The following is a 13,001-nucleotide window of genomic DNA, read 5'->3' as shown; positions in this document are numbered from 1 at the left end:
TGTTTTCAAGAATCATGAAAGGTTTGAACGCAGATCGTAATCATCAAGATACAAATGAAGTTTAGGATGAAATCAAGTGGCAAACTTGAAGAATTGTTTAGTTTCATATGTTATATTCAATATTTTAATTCATTTTAATTGTCCAATGTTATTAGTCCATAGTCGATAGTCCACAGTTGACAGTCCAATAATTCATATATAGTTTAATATATAATATTCGAATTAATTAATACGTGTCGTGACCCGTATACGTCTCAGACTCGATCACAACTCAAACTATATATATATTATTGTAGAATTAACCTCAACCCTGTATAGAGAACTCGATCATTACTGCATATAGAGTGTCTATGGTTATTCCAAATAATATATATAGATGCGTCGATATGATATGTCAAAACCTTGTATACGTGTCCTGATATTTAAAATGCGTAAAATAAATAACAGAAATTAAATGACGATAAATAAAGTGCGTAAAGTAAATAACAGAAATTAAATGACGATAAATAAAATTGCGATAATTGAATTGCGATAAATAAACTGCTATAAATAAAATGTAGTAAGGAATTACCAGTTAGCTAGGAAGAGTTAGCTAGGATTTTGTTAGCGTGGTTTCTTAACAGAATTTCTTATAGTTAATTTGTTTGTTTCTAACAAATTTTATTTTGTCAAATGTTTTCTTCGTTATTCCACTTGTTGGATTCTGATAAATCAAAATCCAAATATGAAATTGGATGAATATGGTTATTATGTGGTGAACGGATTTGTATATCGGTGGATGTAAGTAGGATAGTATATGACTGTTGAAACAGATTCGAAGAACGTACAATGTAACTTATTAATGTGAAATTTAAATATTCCTCGGGTATTACCTACCCGTTAAAATATTTTCACCATTAACAGTTTGTACAAGAGAATTTTTAATTACAATTTTTATGAAAACATATATACATATATATTTTCTTCAGATGTATTCATGGATTTAATGAGTTAATATGATATTAAACTCATTTGCTTTTCGGTTGGAACTAGAATAAATAATCTCTAAAACTTTAGAGATTACATATTCGCCATGTCGAACGAAGATAAATGAGGTAGAAAGATACGTAGAACGAAGATCATACTCAAAGTACAGATGATGATATTGAAGCATGGATTGTTGATGGTACTGGTGCTGTTATTGATGGTACTGTTGGTGCCGGTGATGTTGCTGAAGCTGGTACATTTTGCACCATATTCTTCGGATTGATTATTCGAGCGCGAAGTTCGTTGATTTCTTATATTATCCCGGGATGATTGTCGATCGGAATGATCGAATGAATACGATTTAGAATTTTTGATATCATATAATCATTGCGTGGTATCCTAGAAATGAGGGTGAATGTGGTGTTGCGGATAAGTTCGCCGGTAAGTGCTCCAGGTTCTTCACCAAGAGGTGAATTCGGTTGATACAAAGGATCGCCTTATTCTCGTCTCCATTGATTTAGTCGACTACGAACCCATCAGATGAACTGGGGATGGATGATTTGTTGATTCATTCTGGTGACACAGTTTTCGGAGCTTAGGTGAAACTTCATATCGGAATAGCTGTCGGAATCCGAGGAATTCAATCTGGTTGAGGAATTCGTCTCGTACGATCAAATAAAGGATTTTCGATAGGAAATAGATTATGGGATATAGATTAGTACGCTGCAATACATAATTTACATATGCATATATAATACTAAAATCCCATAAGTTACGGAGGAATCTACGGAAGCTGTCAGGCAAAGGTAACAATAACAGGTACGCTAAAATATGAATTATCAGATACGCTAAGATATTAATTGTCTATACACTATTCATGCAGTCAATGCAGTAAAACGTGTCTAGACTAAGAATAATGAGCAGGTAATTTCCTAAGGATGATAAGCAGATGATTTTCGACAAAAATGATAAGCAAAACTTTTGACATGCAGACACGGTCGAAGTCCAGACTCATTAATGCATCCTAACGACTTATCAGTTAGACACACTAATGCAGACATGGTTCGCTAAGACCATCGCTCTGATACCAACTGTGAAGACCCGTCCTAATCCATCCGGACGAAGTCCATACCGATTATAAACGATTCACAATAGTTGATTACATCGCAAGGTACTTGACCTCTATATGATACATTTTACAAACATTGCACTCATTTTTGAAAAGACAATCTTTCATTACATCGAAAGTTGACAACATGCATACCATTTCGTAATATATCTTACTATAATTGACTTAATAATAATCTTGATGAACTCAACGACTCGAATGCAACGTCTTTTGAAATATATCATGAATGACTCCAAATAATATCTCTAAGATGAGCAAATACACAGCGGAAGATTTCTTTCATACCTGAGAATAAACATGCTTTAAAGTGTCAACCAAAAGGTTGGTGAGTTCATTAGTTTAACATAAATAATCATTTCATAATTTTTAATAGACCACAAGATTTTCATTTTCATTTCTCATAAATATACGTCCCATGCATAGAGACAGAAATATCATTCATATGGATTGAACACCTGGTAACCGACATTCACAATATACATATAAGAATATCCCCATCATTCCGGGATCCTCCTTCGGACATGATATAAATTTTGAAGTACTAAAGCATCCGGTACTTTGGATGGGGCTTGTTGGGCCCGATAGATCTATCTTTAGAGTTCACGTCAATTAGGGTGTCTGTTCCCTAATTCTTAGATTACCAGACTATATAAAAAGGGGCATATTCGATTTCGATCATTCAACCATATAATGTAGTTTCAATTACTTGTGTCTATTTCGTAAAACAGTTATAAAAGCAGCGCATGTATTCTCAGTCCCAAAAATATATATTGCAAAAGCATTTAAAAAGGGATTAATGAAACTCACGCATATAAATATTATAAAACAGTTAATAAAGCATTTGCATGTATTCTCAGCCCAAAAGTGTAAAGAGAAAAGGGGCAAATGAAACTTACGCATATAAATATTGTAAAACATTTAATAAAGCATTTGCATGTATTCTCAGCCCAAAAATGTATATAAAAAGGGAATAATGAAACTCACAATTCTGTATTTTGTAGTAAAAATACATAAGACGACATTTAACAATGCAGGGTTGGCCTCGGATTCACGAACCGATAACATTTGTATATTTATTAATACAAATATTTGTAATCGAATAAGTTTATATATAACTTATTAAATGATGTTATTTTTATATTAATAATATATTTATATTTCATTTTTTTTTATAAAAAAATATATTTTGTTATGTTAAATGTGTTGAATATACATATTTATGTATTGTATTCGTTTAATCAAACAGTAGTTCTAATTATACTAAGTTAATATTAGAAATGATAAAAAAATAATGATAATAACCTTATTAATATACTTATGTTAATAATAATAGTTATATTATTTTTTCAAAAATGATAATAATACTAATTTTTATGAAAATATTAATAAATTGTATCATTTTTATAATAATATTAATAATACAAAGCTTATTCATAATATTGATAATAATATTAAAATGGAAAAATTATTAATATTAGTATTTACTTTAGTAATGCTAATGATAATATTAATATTAATATAATATTACTAGCAATGATAATGATAATAATAATAGTAGTCATATTTGTAATTTTTACTTGTTAGTAATAATAATTGATAACTTTTATTATGTTTATCATAATAATAATAATAATAATAATAATAATAATAATAATAATAATAATAATAATAATAATAATAATAATAATAATAATAATAATAATAATGATGATAACAATAATAATAATAATGATAACAATAATAATAATAATAATAATAATAGTAATAATAATAATAATGAAAATGAAAATATAAGTGTGTATACCCTTTTGAAAGCTTTTCTAAAAAGAATTGCCCATGAAAGGGCTTGAACCCAAGACCTCTCGCTAACCCACTTGCACTTCAAACCAAATGCTCCACAGCCATTCTTCAGTTTTTATATCCTAACTAAATCTCTATACCCGTATTTTGTTTTGGCCCAACATCAATTTCTATCCATTAATTTATGTACGGCCCAATTACGAAATTATCTAAACCCAATAGCTATTCGGCCCAACATGGCAGCCCAACAGCTTCTGTTGCTAAAAAAAAAATAAAGTTGTGGCCTGGTTTCGAACTTAAAACCTCTCGCTTAATAACCAATCCCATAACCATTCCTCCATTTAATACTTTCTGTTTTAATTTAAACTCTAACTCTTTTAACTCGATTATTACCGTTTTCCTTATTCTTCTTTCTTATCATCATCATCATAACTTTATGTATCATTTCCTTAATCATAACAGCAACATCATCATCATCGTCTACTCTATATTGGGACATCACCTAAAATTTCCATTATCAATCCTCCTAATCATAATCATTTTATTTTATTATTCTTTTTTTTTTCTCATTATCATATAAAAAAAAAATATCCAAAACATCTTTACCCTACATGTGGTTGGCCACATATCTGCACCTAACTCCACTTGCGTAATTTTGTCTTAGTAGTTGATTAAGAGATGTATTAAATATTCAAAGCATCCACTTTACAAGCCATAAACTGTGAATATTTCCTTCTCATTTAAATCCCATGTATCATCACCCTTCATTGTTTTTAATAGTAAACGAAATAGGAGGAAAAAAAATAATATAAAACGTAGCTGTAGAAGTAGCAGTAGTAACCAGGAGTTATAGCAATATTCATGGTGGTTTGTTGGTGATCGAATAGAACAGAAAGTGTGCAGCAACAGTAACAGTTCTTAGTGGTCTATCGTGGTGGTTTCGAACAAGAGGATGAACGGTAGTAGTTGCAGTTTTTTTTTTTAAATGATGGTTTTTATTGAGGTGTTCAATGGTGATGATGGTCCATATGATGGTTGTGGTTAGATCGATCAATACATAGTAACCATTAGTAACAATTCAATCAAATGGGTTTGAGGGTTTTGCAGTTAGACAGGAACACGTTTAGCAACAACATAGGATTCGGTTTAGTGTTGCTCAAACATGAACTAAGAACTGGAATAGCAGTAGTTTGTTTAGGTGTGAGAGTTCTTGGGTTATAAAGCTGCGAACAGGAAGAAGAAAATAGTTGAAGCAACAAGAAGGGTAGCGGTTTAATCAGAAAAAAAAATAGCAGCTACAGCAGTCATCATGGTGGCGGTTTATGGCGTATGTATATATCTATTTTGAGGAAGAGGTGGTGGTGATAGGTTTCGTTGGTGATGAGGGTGAAAAGGTGGTGTGGGTTGTGATATATTTAACGAAGGTTGTACAAACAATAGCCGAAACAAATGGGTGTTTGATATATGGTTTGTGGTTGTAACAATAACACGAAACGAAAGTAGATCAAGAGTAGTAGTTCCGAGCAAAATGGGAAATTGATGGTTGTTTGTGTGATGGTTATTGGTTTGATCTTGCAACCCGAAAAGGAACATAAGGTATTGTGGTGTCTTGTGATCGAATAGAAAACAAAGTAGAAATAGCAGCAGTATTATAATCAAATAGAAAATATGATGGTGTTGATGTTCTTATATGGTGTTTGAGTTCGAAAGAGGAAAACAGAAATGGATGATGATGGCGTGTAATAGTGATGGAGAAGAAGGAGACAAGTTAGTTGAATGATGAATGATCATATTCTTTCACATACATAAATATAGATAAAAGAAAGAGGATAGATATCCTAATTATTGAATGAATCACAAGAAAACAGTAATATAGAAATCAAATTAGTTAAAACGTGAAGCTCACTTTTACAACTCACATTCCACTCTGTTGACATAATATCACGGATGGATTAATAAAATAGACAGGAAACAAAATCAGACAATGATATGTAACAACCTATAGCTCATTATTTGTTTATATATTAAATTTTTAATAATTAATAAATATTGATATACTAATAATGATAATAAATCAAATTAATATATAACACATAATTCATTACATGAAATGAGATATTATAAATTTCCATATACAATATTTATCAACTACATATTTTACAATATTTATTTGAATAATTATGTATAGGAATTTATATACATTATATATATCAATCTATGATTGTTAATTTTTGGTTTATTTGTTGTTAACGTTTATATATATATATGTACACACACACACCCATATATATATATATATATATATATATATATATATATATATATATATATATATATATATATATATATATATATATATATATATAATACATACATACATATACATATATATTCATATCCAATTATATAATGGTTCGTGAATCGTTGGAATCTGGCCGAGGTTAAATGAATGTATGAACACAGTTTTAAACTGTTTGAGATTCAACTTAACAACCTTTGTTTATCGTGTCGGAAACATATAAAGATTTAAGTTTAAATTTGATCGGAAATTTCCGGGTCACTACATGGTTCTAGTATCGCGAATCCGTTTAATAAGTTTCTTCATTGAACTATTAATAACGGAGTCATTTAATTTCGTATAAACAACGGGGTTCTTTGTTATCAGGTCATCATTAGGTGTTGCTTCATCTTCCCAACATTTAGGCATTTTATTATTGTTAAGCACTACCGTTGGAGTTGGTAAAACAATATGGTTCTTACCAATCGTTTTTGTTAGTTTAACAGTTTTGGTTGGTGGAGATTTAGCCTTTCGACTCACAAAGGTGACCGATTTGTCACCATCACTAAGTGTCATTCTACCCTCTCTTACATTAATGAACGCCTCGGTGGACGCTAAGAATGGTCGACCTAAAATTAGAGGAATGTTTGGGTCCTCTTCTATGTCAATGACAATAAATTTGACTAAAAAAGTTAAATTACCCACTTGAACGGCTAGGTCGTCAGCAATTCCAACTGGATGCTTAATGGTTTGATCAAAGAGTCGAACACTCATTTCCGTTGGACTTAACCTCACCTACTCCTAATCTCTTATATAATGAAAGAGGCATAACACTCACACTCGCACCTAAATCTGCTAGTGCATCATACATGACACAATCACTAAGTAGACAAGGAACAACAAATTCACCCGGATCACCCAACCTGGGTGGAGGTTTTGGTGGAACTGTCTTCACCGGGTTTACTTTTACGGTTTTTGTTTCTTGTACCTTCTTATTTTTCTTCTTCTTTCAGAGGTTTCACAAACTTTATTACATATTACTTGCTCATACTCAACTCCTTTTCTTGGAAACGGGATGGGTAGTTTGTATGGTGCCATCACTGGCTTTACATACTCGGGTGGTGGTGGTGTTGTAACTTCTTCATTGTTACTCACATCAAAAACCTTCCCATCTTCTGATGATGGTTTTTCAGAATTTGTTGACACCATATTAACATTCTCATTCCGAGGATTTACTTCAGTATTACTCGGTAGCTTTCCTTGTTCCCTCTCACTCATCATGCTAGCAAGAGTACCTACGTGTTTTTCTAGATTCAGAATGGAAGCTTTTTGAGTTCTTAATGATTGATCAAACCTCTCATTTGTTTGGGTTTGAGATTCCATTAGCTTTGCCATCATTTCTTCCAGATTTGGATTTTTCTCTTCGGTTTGTTGGGTGGTTTATACAAGCTAGGTCTTTGTTGATTGAAAGTGTTGTTTTGAGTTGATTGGTTATTCAGATCTTGTTGGTTGTACGAGTTATTGTTAGGTCCATTTGGATTGTAAAGAATGTTTTGATTTCGATTGAAGTTTGGCCTTGGCGGTTGATAATTATTTTGATAATTATTTCCCTGCCTTTGGTTCATGCAGGAAACATTCTCATGTTGTTCCATAGTTTGTTCAACATTAAAATCTTTTGTTAAGTCTGGTCCACCGCATTGCTCACAACTGATTCGTATTGCGTGAATATCTTTATTCATCTTTTCCATTCGTCTCTCGAAAGCATCTATTTTTGCGAAAACGGAATCAAAGTCATGGCTAGAATCGGCTCTAGCCGCTTTAGATGAACGAAAAATATCTTTTTCCTGGTGCCACTCATGTGAGTGGGAGGCTGTGTTATCAATGATTTTGTGAGCTTCGGTAGCGGTTTTCTTCATAATGGAACCACTGGCTGTTATGTCGATGTCTTTTCGTGTAGCAATGTCGCATCCTTGGTAGAATATTAGAACTATTTGATAAGTGTCTAAACCATATTGCGGACATCCTCTCAACAACTTTCCAAATCTTGTCCACGCCTCATATAGAGTTTCATTTGGCTTCTGCGTGAACGCTCTAGTTTTTAAACATGTTTTAAACATGAGATTAACTTAAGTCATAAAATAAACATGAGATCAACTTGCTTCTGCGTGAACGCTCTCATTTGGCTTCTGCGTGAACGCTCATAAACAGTTGAAAAATAAAAATAAGAAAATAAAGCGTCGAAACTTAGAATTCTAAAAACTTAAGTCTAAAAGTTGCGTCTAACGGTATTAAAGCTTAAAAGAAATTTTATATCCAAAACGGTAATAACTTAAAAAGGTACTAAAATCTTGAAAAGGCGTCGCAAAATTCTAAAGCACCTAAATCTTAGTCTAAAGAAAAAGCACTTAAGGGATTTTACGACAAAGCCTAAAAATATAGAAATATAAAATAACTACGGCAAAATACTAAGTTACGAACTAATTACGAATGAAAAATTATAAAATTATACTTTAACGATTAAAAAATATACAAAATATAAAAATAGGCTTAAAGTTATAAAAATACAATTTTTTTATAAAAATATGATTTTTATATTATTATTTTATAAAAGTATTAATTTATTATATTAATAAAACTAAATATAACTTAAAAATACAAAATAAATAAAACTAAAATTAATTAATATAATAAATAACCCTAATTAGGGTTTAATAATAATAATTAATAATACACCGTAATTAATGCTGTACGATGATCAATCCTTGCGTGTCAAAGAGTCTCATGCGATCGCATGAGATTTAGTCGCCTGGGCCATGCGATCGCATGGCTCTCGGATCCAATTTAGATGTTGGGCTGCTACAGTGTAGTGGCCCGTTTATTATTATTATTATTTTTTTCTATTTTTAATTTATATAAAATATTTAACTAAAAAAACAAACTTTTTAATTTTTTTATTTAAAAAAACGTAAAAATATATAGTAATATATATATATATATATATATATATATATATATATATATATATATATATATATATATATATATATATATATATATATATATTTCTTTTTCTTGTTTTTATATTTTTGATATTTAAAACGTATTTTTAAAAAAATAAATTAAGACTTGATAAAAATCTTTTTTTATAGCGTTTTGCTTTCGGCGTTGTTTATCCCCGGCAGCGGTGCCAAAAACTTGATGTTATGCGAGGTGCATACGAAATAGTTTTATATTTTACTACGAAATACGATACAATTTACACAAGTTTTATTTATTTATATAGATGGGATATACTTAAACCTTGCTACAACACTTATAGGCAGTGTACCTAATCGTAGAGTAGTGTAGTTTTTAGTAAGTCTGGTTCATCCACAGGAAACTAGCCAAGTTTAACGCTATATTTTTAAAAACTATATTTGTATAAAATATATATAATTATATATAGTAATATTATTATAAAAGGGAGTTTTTACTGTTTAATGACCGATTTGTCGATTTTAAATAAAGCGTAAAGATAAATGACGATAATATAAATGACAGAATTTAAATTGGGATAAAGTAAATTGCAGTAATTAAAATGACAGTAAATAAAGGTACGATGAAATATGAAATAAAAGTATTATGCTTATTTAAACTTCCGTAATCATGATGTTTGACGTTTTAATTAATTGTTACCCGGGTTAATTGTCCTTTGTCCTGGTTTATTTGATACCTATCTGGTTTTTTGTCCATAATAGTCCATCGGTCATAATTATAAAATGCTCGTCAAATTAACCTTATTTCCGAAGTCAAATATTCCAACTAATTAGGGATTCGAACTGTAACAAGGTTTTAATATTTTGTTAATAATTATACCAGGTTATCGACTGCGTGTAATCCAAAGTTTTAATACTTTGTTAACAATTACACCAATTATCCTTGTATGTAATCCATCCCTGTTTAATGAGTTATGAATATTAATTTACCCACTTGATCAGAATGAATAATCAATTATCCAACCCGAATAATTAATTAAATAATCGTAAAAGATGTCGTATAAGCGTCACTAAATAGAACATACATAATCATTTTAATAATTATTAGATTAACTAATTTGAAGATAGGTTCGACAGGTTCCAATGAGTTGTCATTCGATTAGACAATACCCCCTATCTATTAATAGTCAATAGTCCAATGTCCACAAGTGTCGGTCTTTTATCCAAACCTTAATTATGGTACAAAATCTAATAACCCAATCTTAATTTTTAGTCTAACATCACGATTACTTTGGCTCAAATAAGCATAATAATAACTTAGTTACGATACATTAATTTAAAAAGGAAGAACATAGCTTAGAGTGGTGATTAATCGCGTAGCGTTGCACGGACAGAATTTCGACTTAAAACCCGTAAAACATTCTTAAAATAACCTTAATATTATTAACTTAAAATTAAACTTTATATATATATTAAGAGCTTCCGCTGATGCATACTAAAATAAGGACAGGATTTGGAGTCCATGCTTGTATGATATTGTGTAAAAACTGCATTCAAAAAACTTATTTCGATGTAATATATTTTTATTGTAAACCATTATGCAATGGTCGTGTGTAAACGGTATATTTTAGATTGTCATTATTTAATAATCTATGTAATGCTTTTTAAACCTTTATCGATAAAATAGAAGTTATGGTTGTTTTAAAAAAATGAATGTAGTCTTTGAAAAACGTCTCATATAGAGGTGAAAACCTCGCGACGAAATCAATTAATATGGAACGTTTATAATCTATATGAACGGGACATTTCAGTTGGTATCAGAGCGTTGGTCTTAGAGAACCAGAAATTGCATTAGTGTGTGTCTAACCGAGTTTGTTAGGATGCATTAGTGAGTCAGGACTTCGACCGTGTTTTATTTAAAAATGATTGCTTAACACTTTTTGTTGGAAACTGTATATTATTAACATGTAAATATTATGTGATATATTAATCTCTTAACGTGTTTGATATTGTGTGATAGATGTCTACCTCTAGTACAAATCCCATCGACTCACCTAATAATAATGAAGAGTCGAATATATTTTGGGAAGATTCACAAATTCTCGAAGAGGAACCGGAAGAAGAGGAATCGGAAGAGGAGGAACCGGAAGAAGAGGAACCGGAAGAAGAGGTTCCGGAGGAGGAAATATTAGGAGCCACAGAAAAACAGATAAATAAAAGAAAATCCTCAACCAATGGACCAAAGTTAATAATGGTCAATGGTGTTTCCGCCGAGGAAGCAAAATATTGGGAAGATTACCAATTTTCTGATGAATCGAATCCCGATGAGGATTCCGATGATGTTATAGAAATTACCTCGACCCAATTTGAAAAAGCAAAAGAAAATAATAAGGGAAAAGGCATCAAAATAGAGAAACCTGATTCCAACCCCTATGAACTTTATATGTATCGTCAACACCCGTATTTCTTAAGTTTTAACAATAACCTGGGAGCCTCTAAGCCACCAAGTTTTTCTAAACCATTTGTGAAGACAACGGCTCGTATTAGAGAAACATCATATATCCCTAGAAAATTAGTAAAACGAAACAGGTCCGAAGAAGAAGAAACTAGTGAGTCGGAATAAAGAGTTGTAATCATGAGGTGTAAAATATGTAAAATAAGTGTGCTTGTATTTTTCTTGTTGTATGTGAAAATTGCTTGTATTATTTGATAATTATCTTTTACGAATCTAACTCTCGTCTATTTTTACAATATAAAAACAAAAAATGGATGTTAAGGATAGACAACTAAAAATTTTAGAAGACCTATCCGGGGACATGATTGATGAAATCTTGTCTAAAGTCGGTCAGAGTTCGTCGGCACAATTATTTATGGCGAAATTAGTGTGTAGAACATTTGATGAACGTTCCAGGCATGCCTTAGTTTATAAAAGGCTTTCATTTAAAAGATGGGGTATATCACATTGGGGAGACCGTAAGTTACGCCGTGTTTTCTTTAAAGCGTTAAATGCGGGGAACCCAAATGCAATTTTACGCTACGGGTTGAGAACCTATTTTAACTTAACATATCCCAACCTAGGACTTAGTGAGTTAGAAAGAGCTTCTAACATGCAACATAAAGAAGCATGTTATACTTACGGGTTAGTGATGTTCGCTTCTCACCAAAGTGAGAAAAAGAACATCGGATTACGACTGTTAAATAAAACATTCCCACAAGTGACGGATTCAGTAGTTGGGGTGAGAAACAAGGTTTTTAGATTATTACGGGGCTGTTGGGCATTACGAAACCCTCGTCCTTTTGACGATGTTACAAAATGCTGCCTAGCCAACGGTCATAACGGTTATTTTCCACAAGACCAAGGATGGTAAGTAGTCTTAGTAAAACCAGAATGCATGACTTGTTTCTGGACTTATGAATTACGTGTTTTTATTGCCTTTGCTGAACAACTTGCGTATTAACTAGGATTGTTGTCACAACTATTTTGTATCAAAGTGATTGTGTGCTATATTTCATGTTATATGTATAATAGCGGTATTGTAAGTTTGTAAATTTTTGTATAAAAGTTTGAACGCGAAATATTATTATAATCAGGTTTTCATATAGAATTGTAGTAGTTGAATGGTATATTAGCTACTAAGTATGAACTTAACGGGTAGGTACTACTCGAATTAAAACTATAAAACGCTAATATGAAGAAAAAACTTTTATAAATGAGTTCATATTATGCTACAAAATACTATTAACTACTCTTAATATTCTATATGATTAACTTAATTCTTTTGGGCTATTTTTGAAGGAAATGGCACCGACGACTCGTCAGAATTTGAACATGAGCGAGGAAGACTTCCGTGTT

Source organism: Rutidosis leptorrhynchoides, chromosome 2 (assembly GCF_046630445.1).
Source record: "Rutidosis leptorrhynchoides isolate AG116_Rl617_1_P2 chromosome 2, CSIRO_AGI_Rlap_v1, whole genome shotgun sequence".
NCBI lineage: Eukaryota > Viridiplantae > Streptophyta > Magnoliopsida > Asterales > Asteraceae > Rutidosis > Rutidosis leptorrhynchoides.
This window is presented reverse-complemented; position numbering follows the sequence as displayed.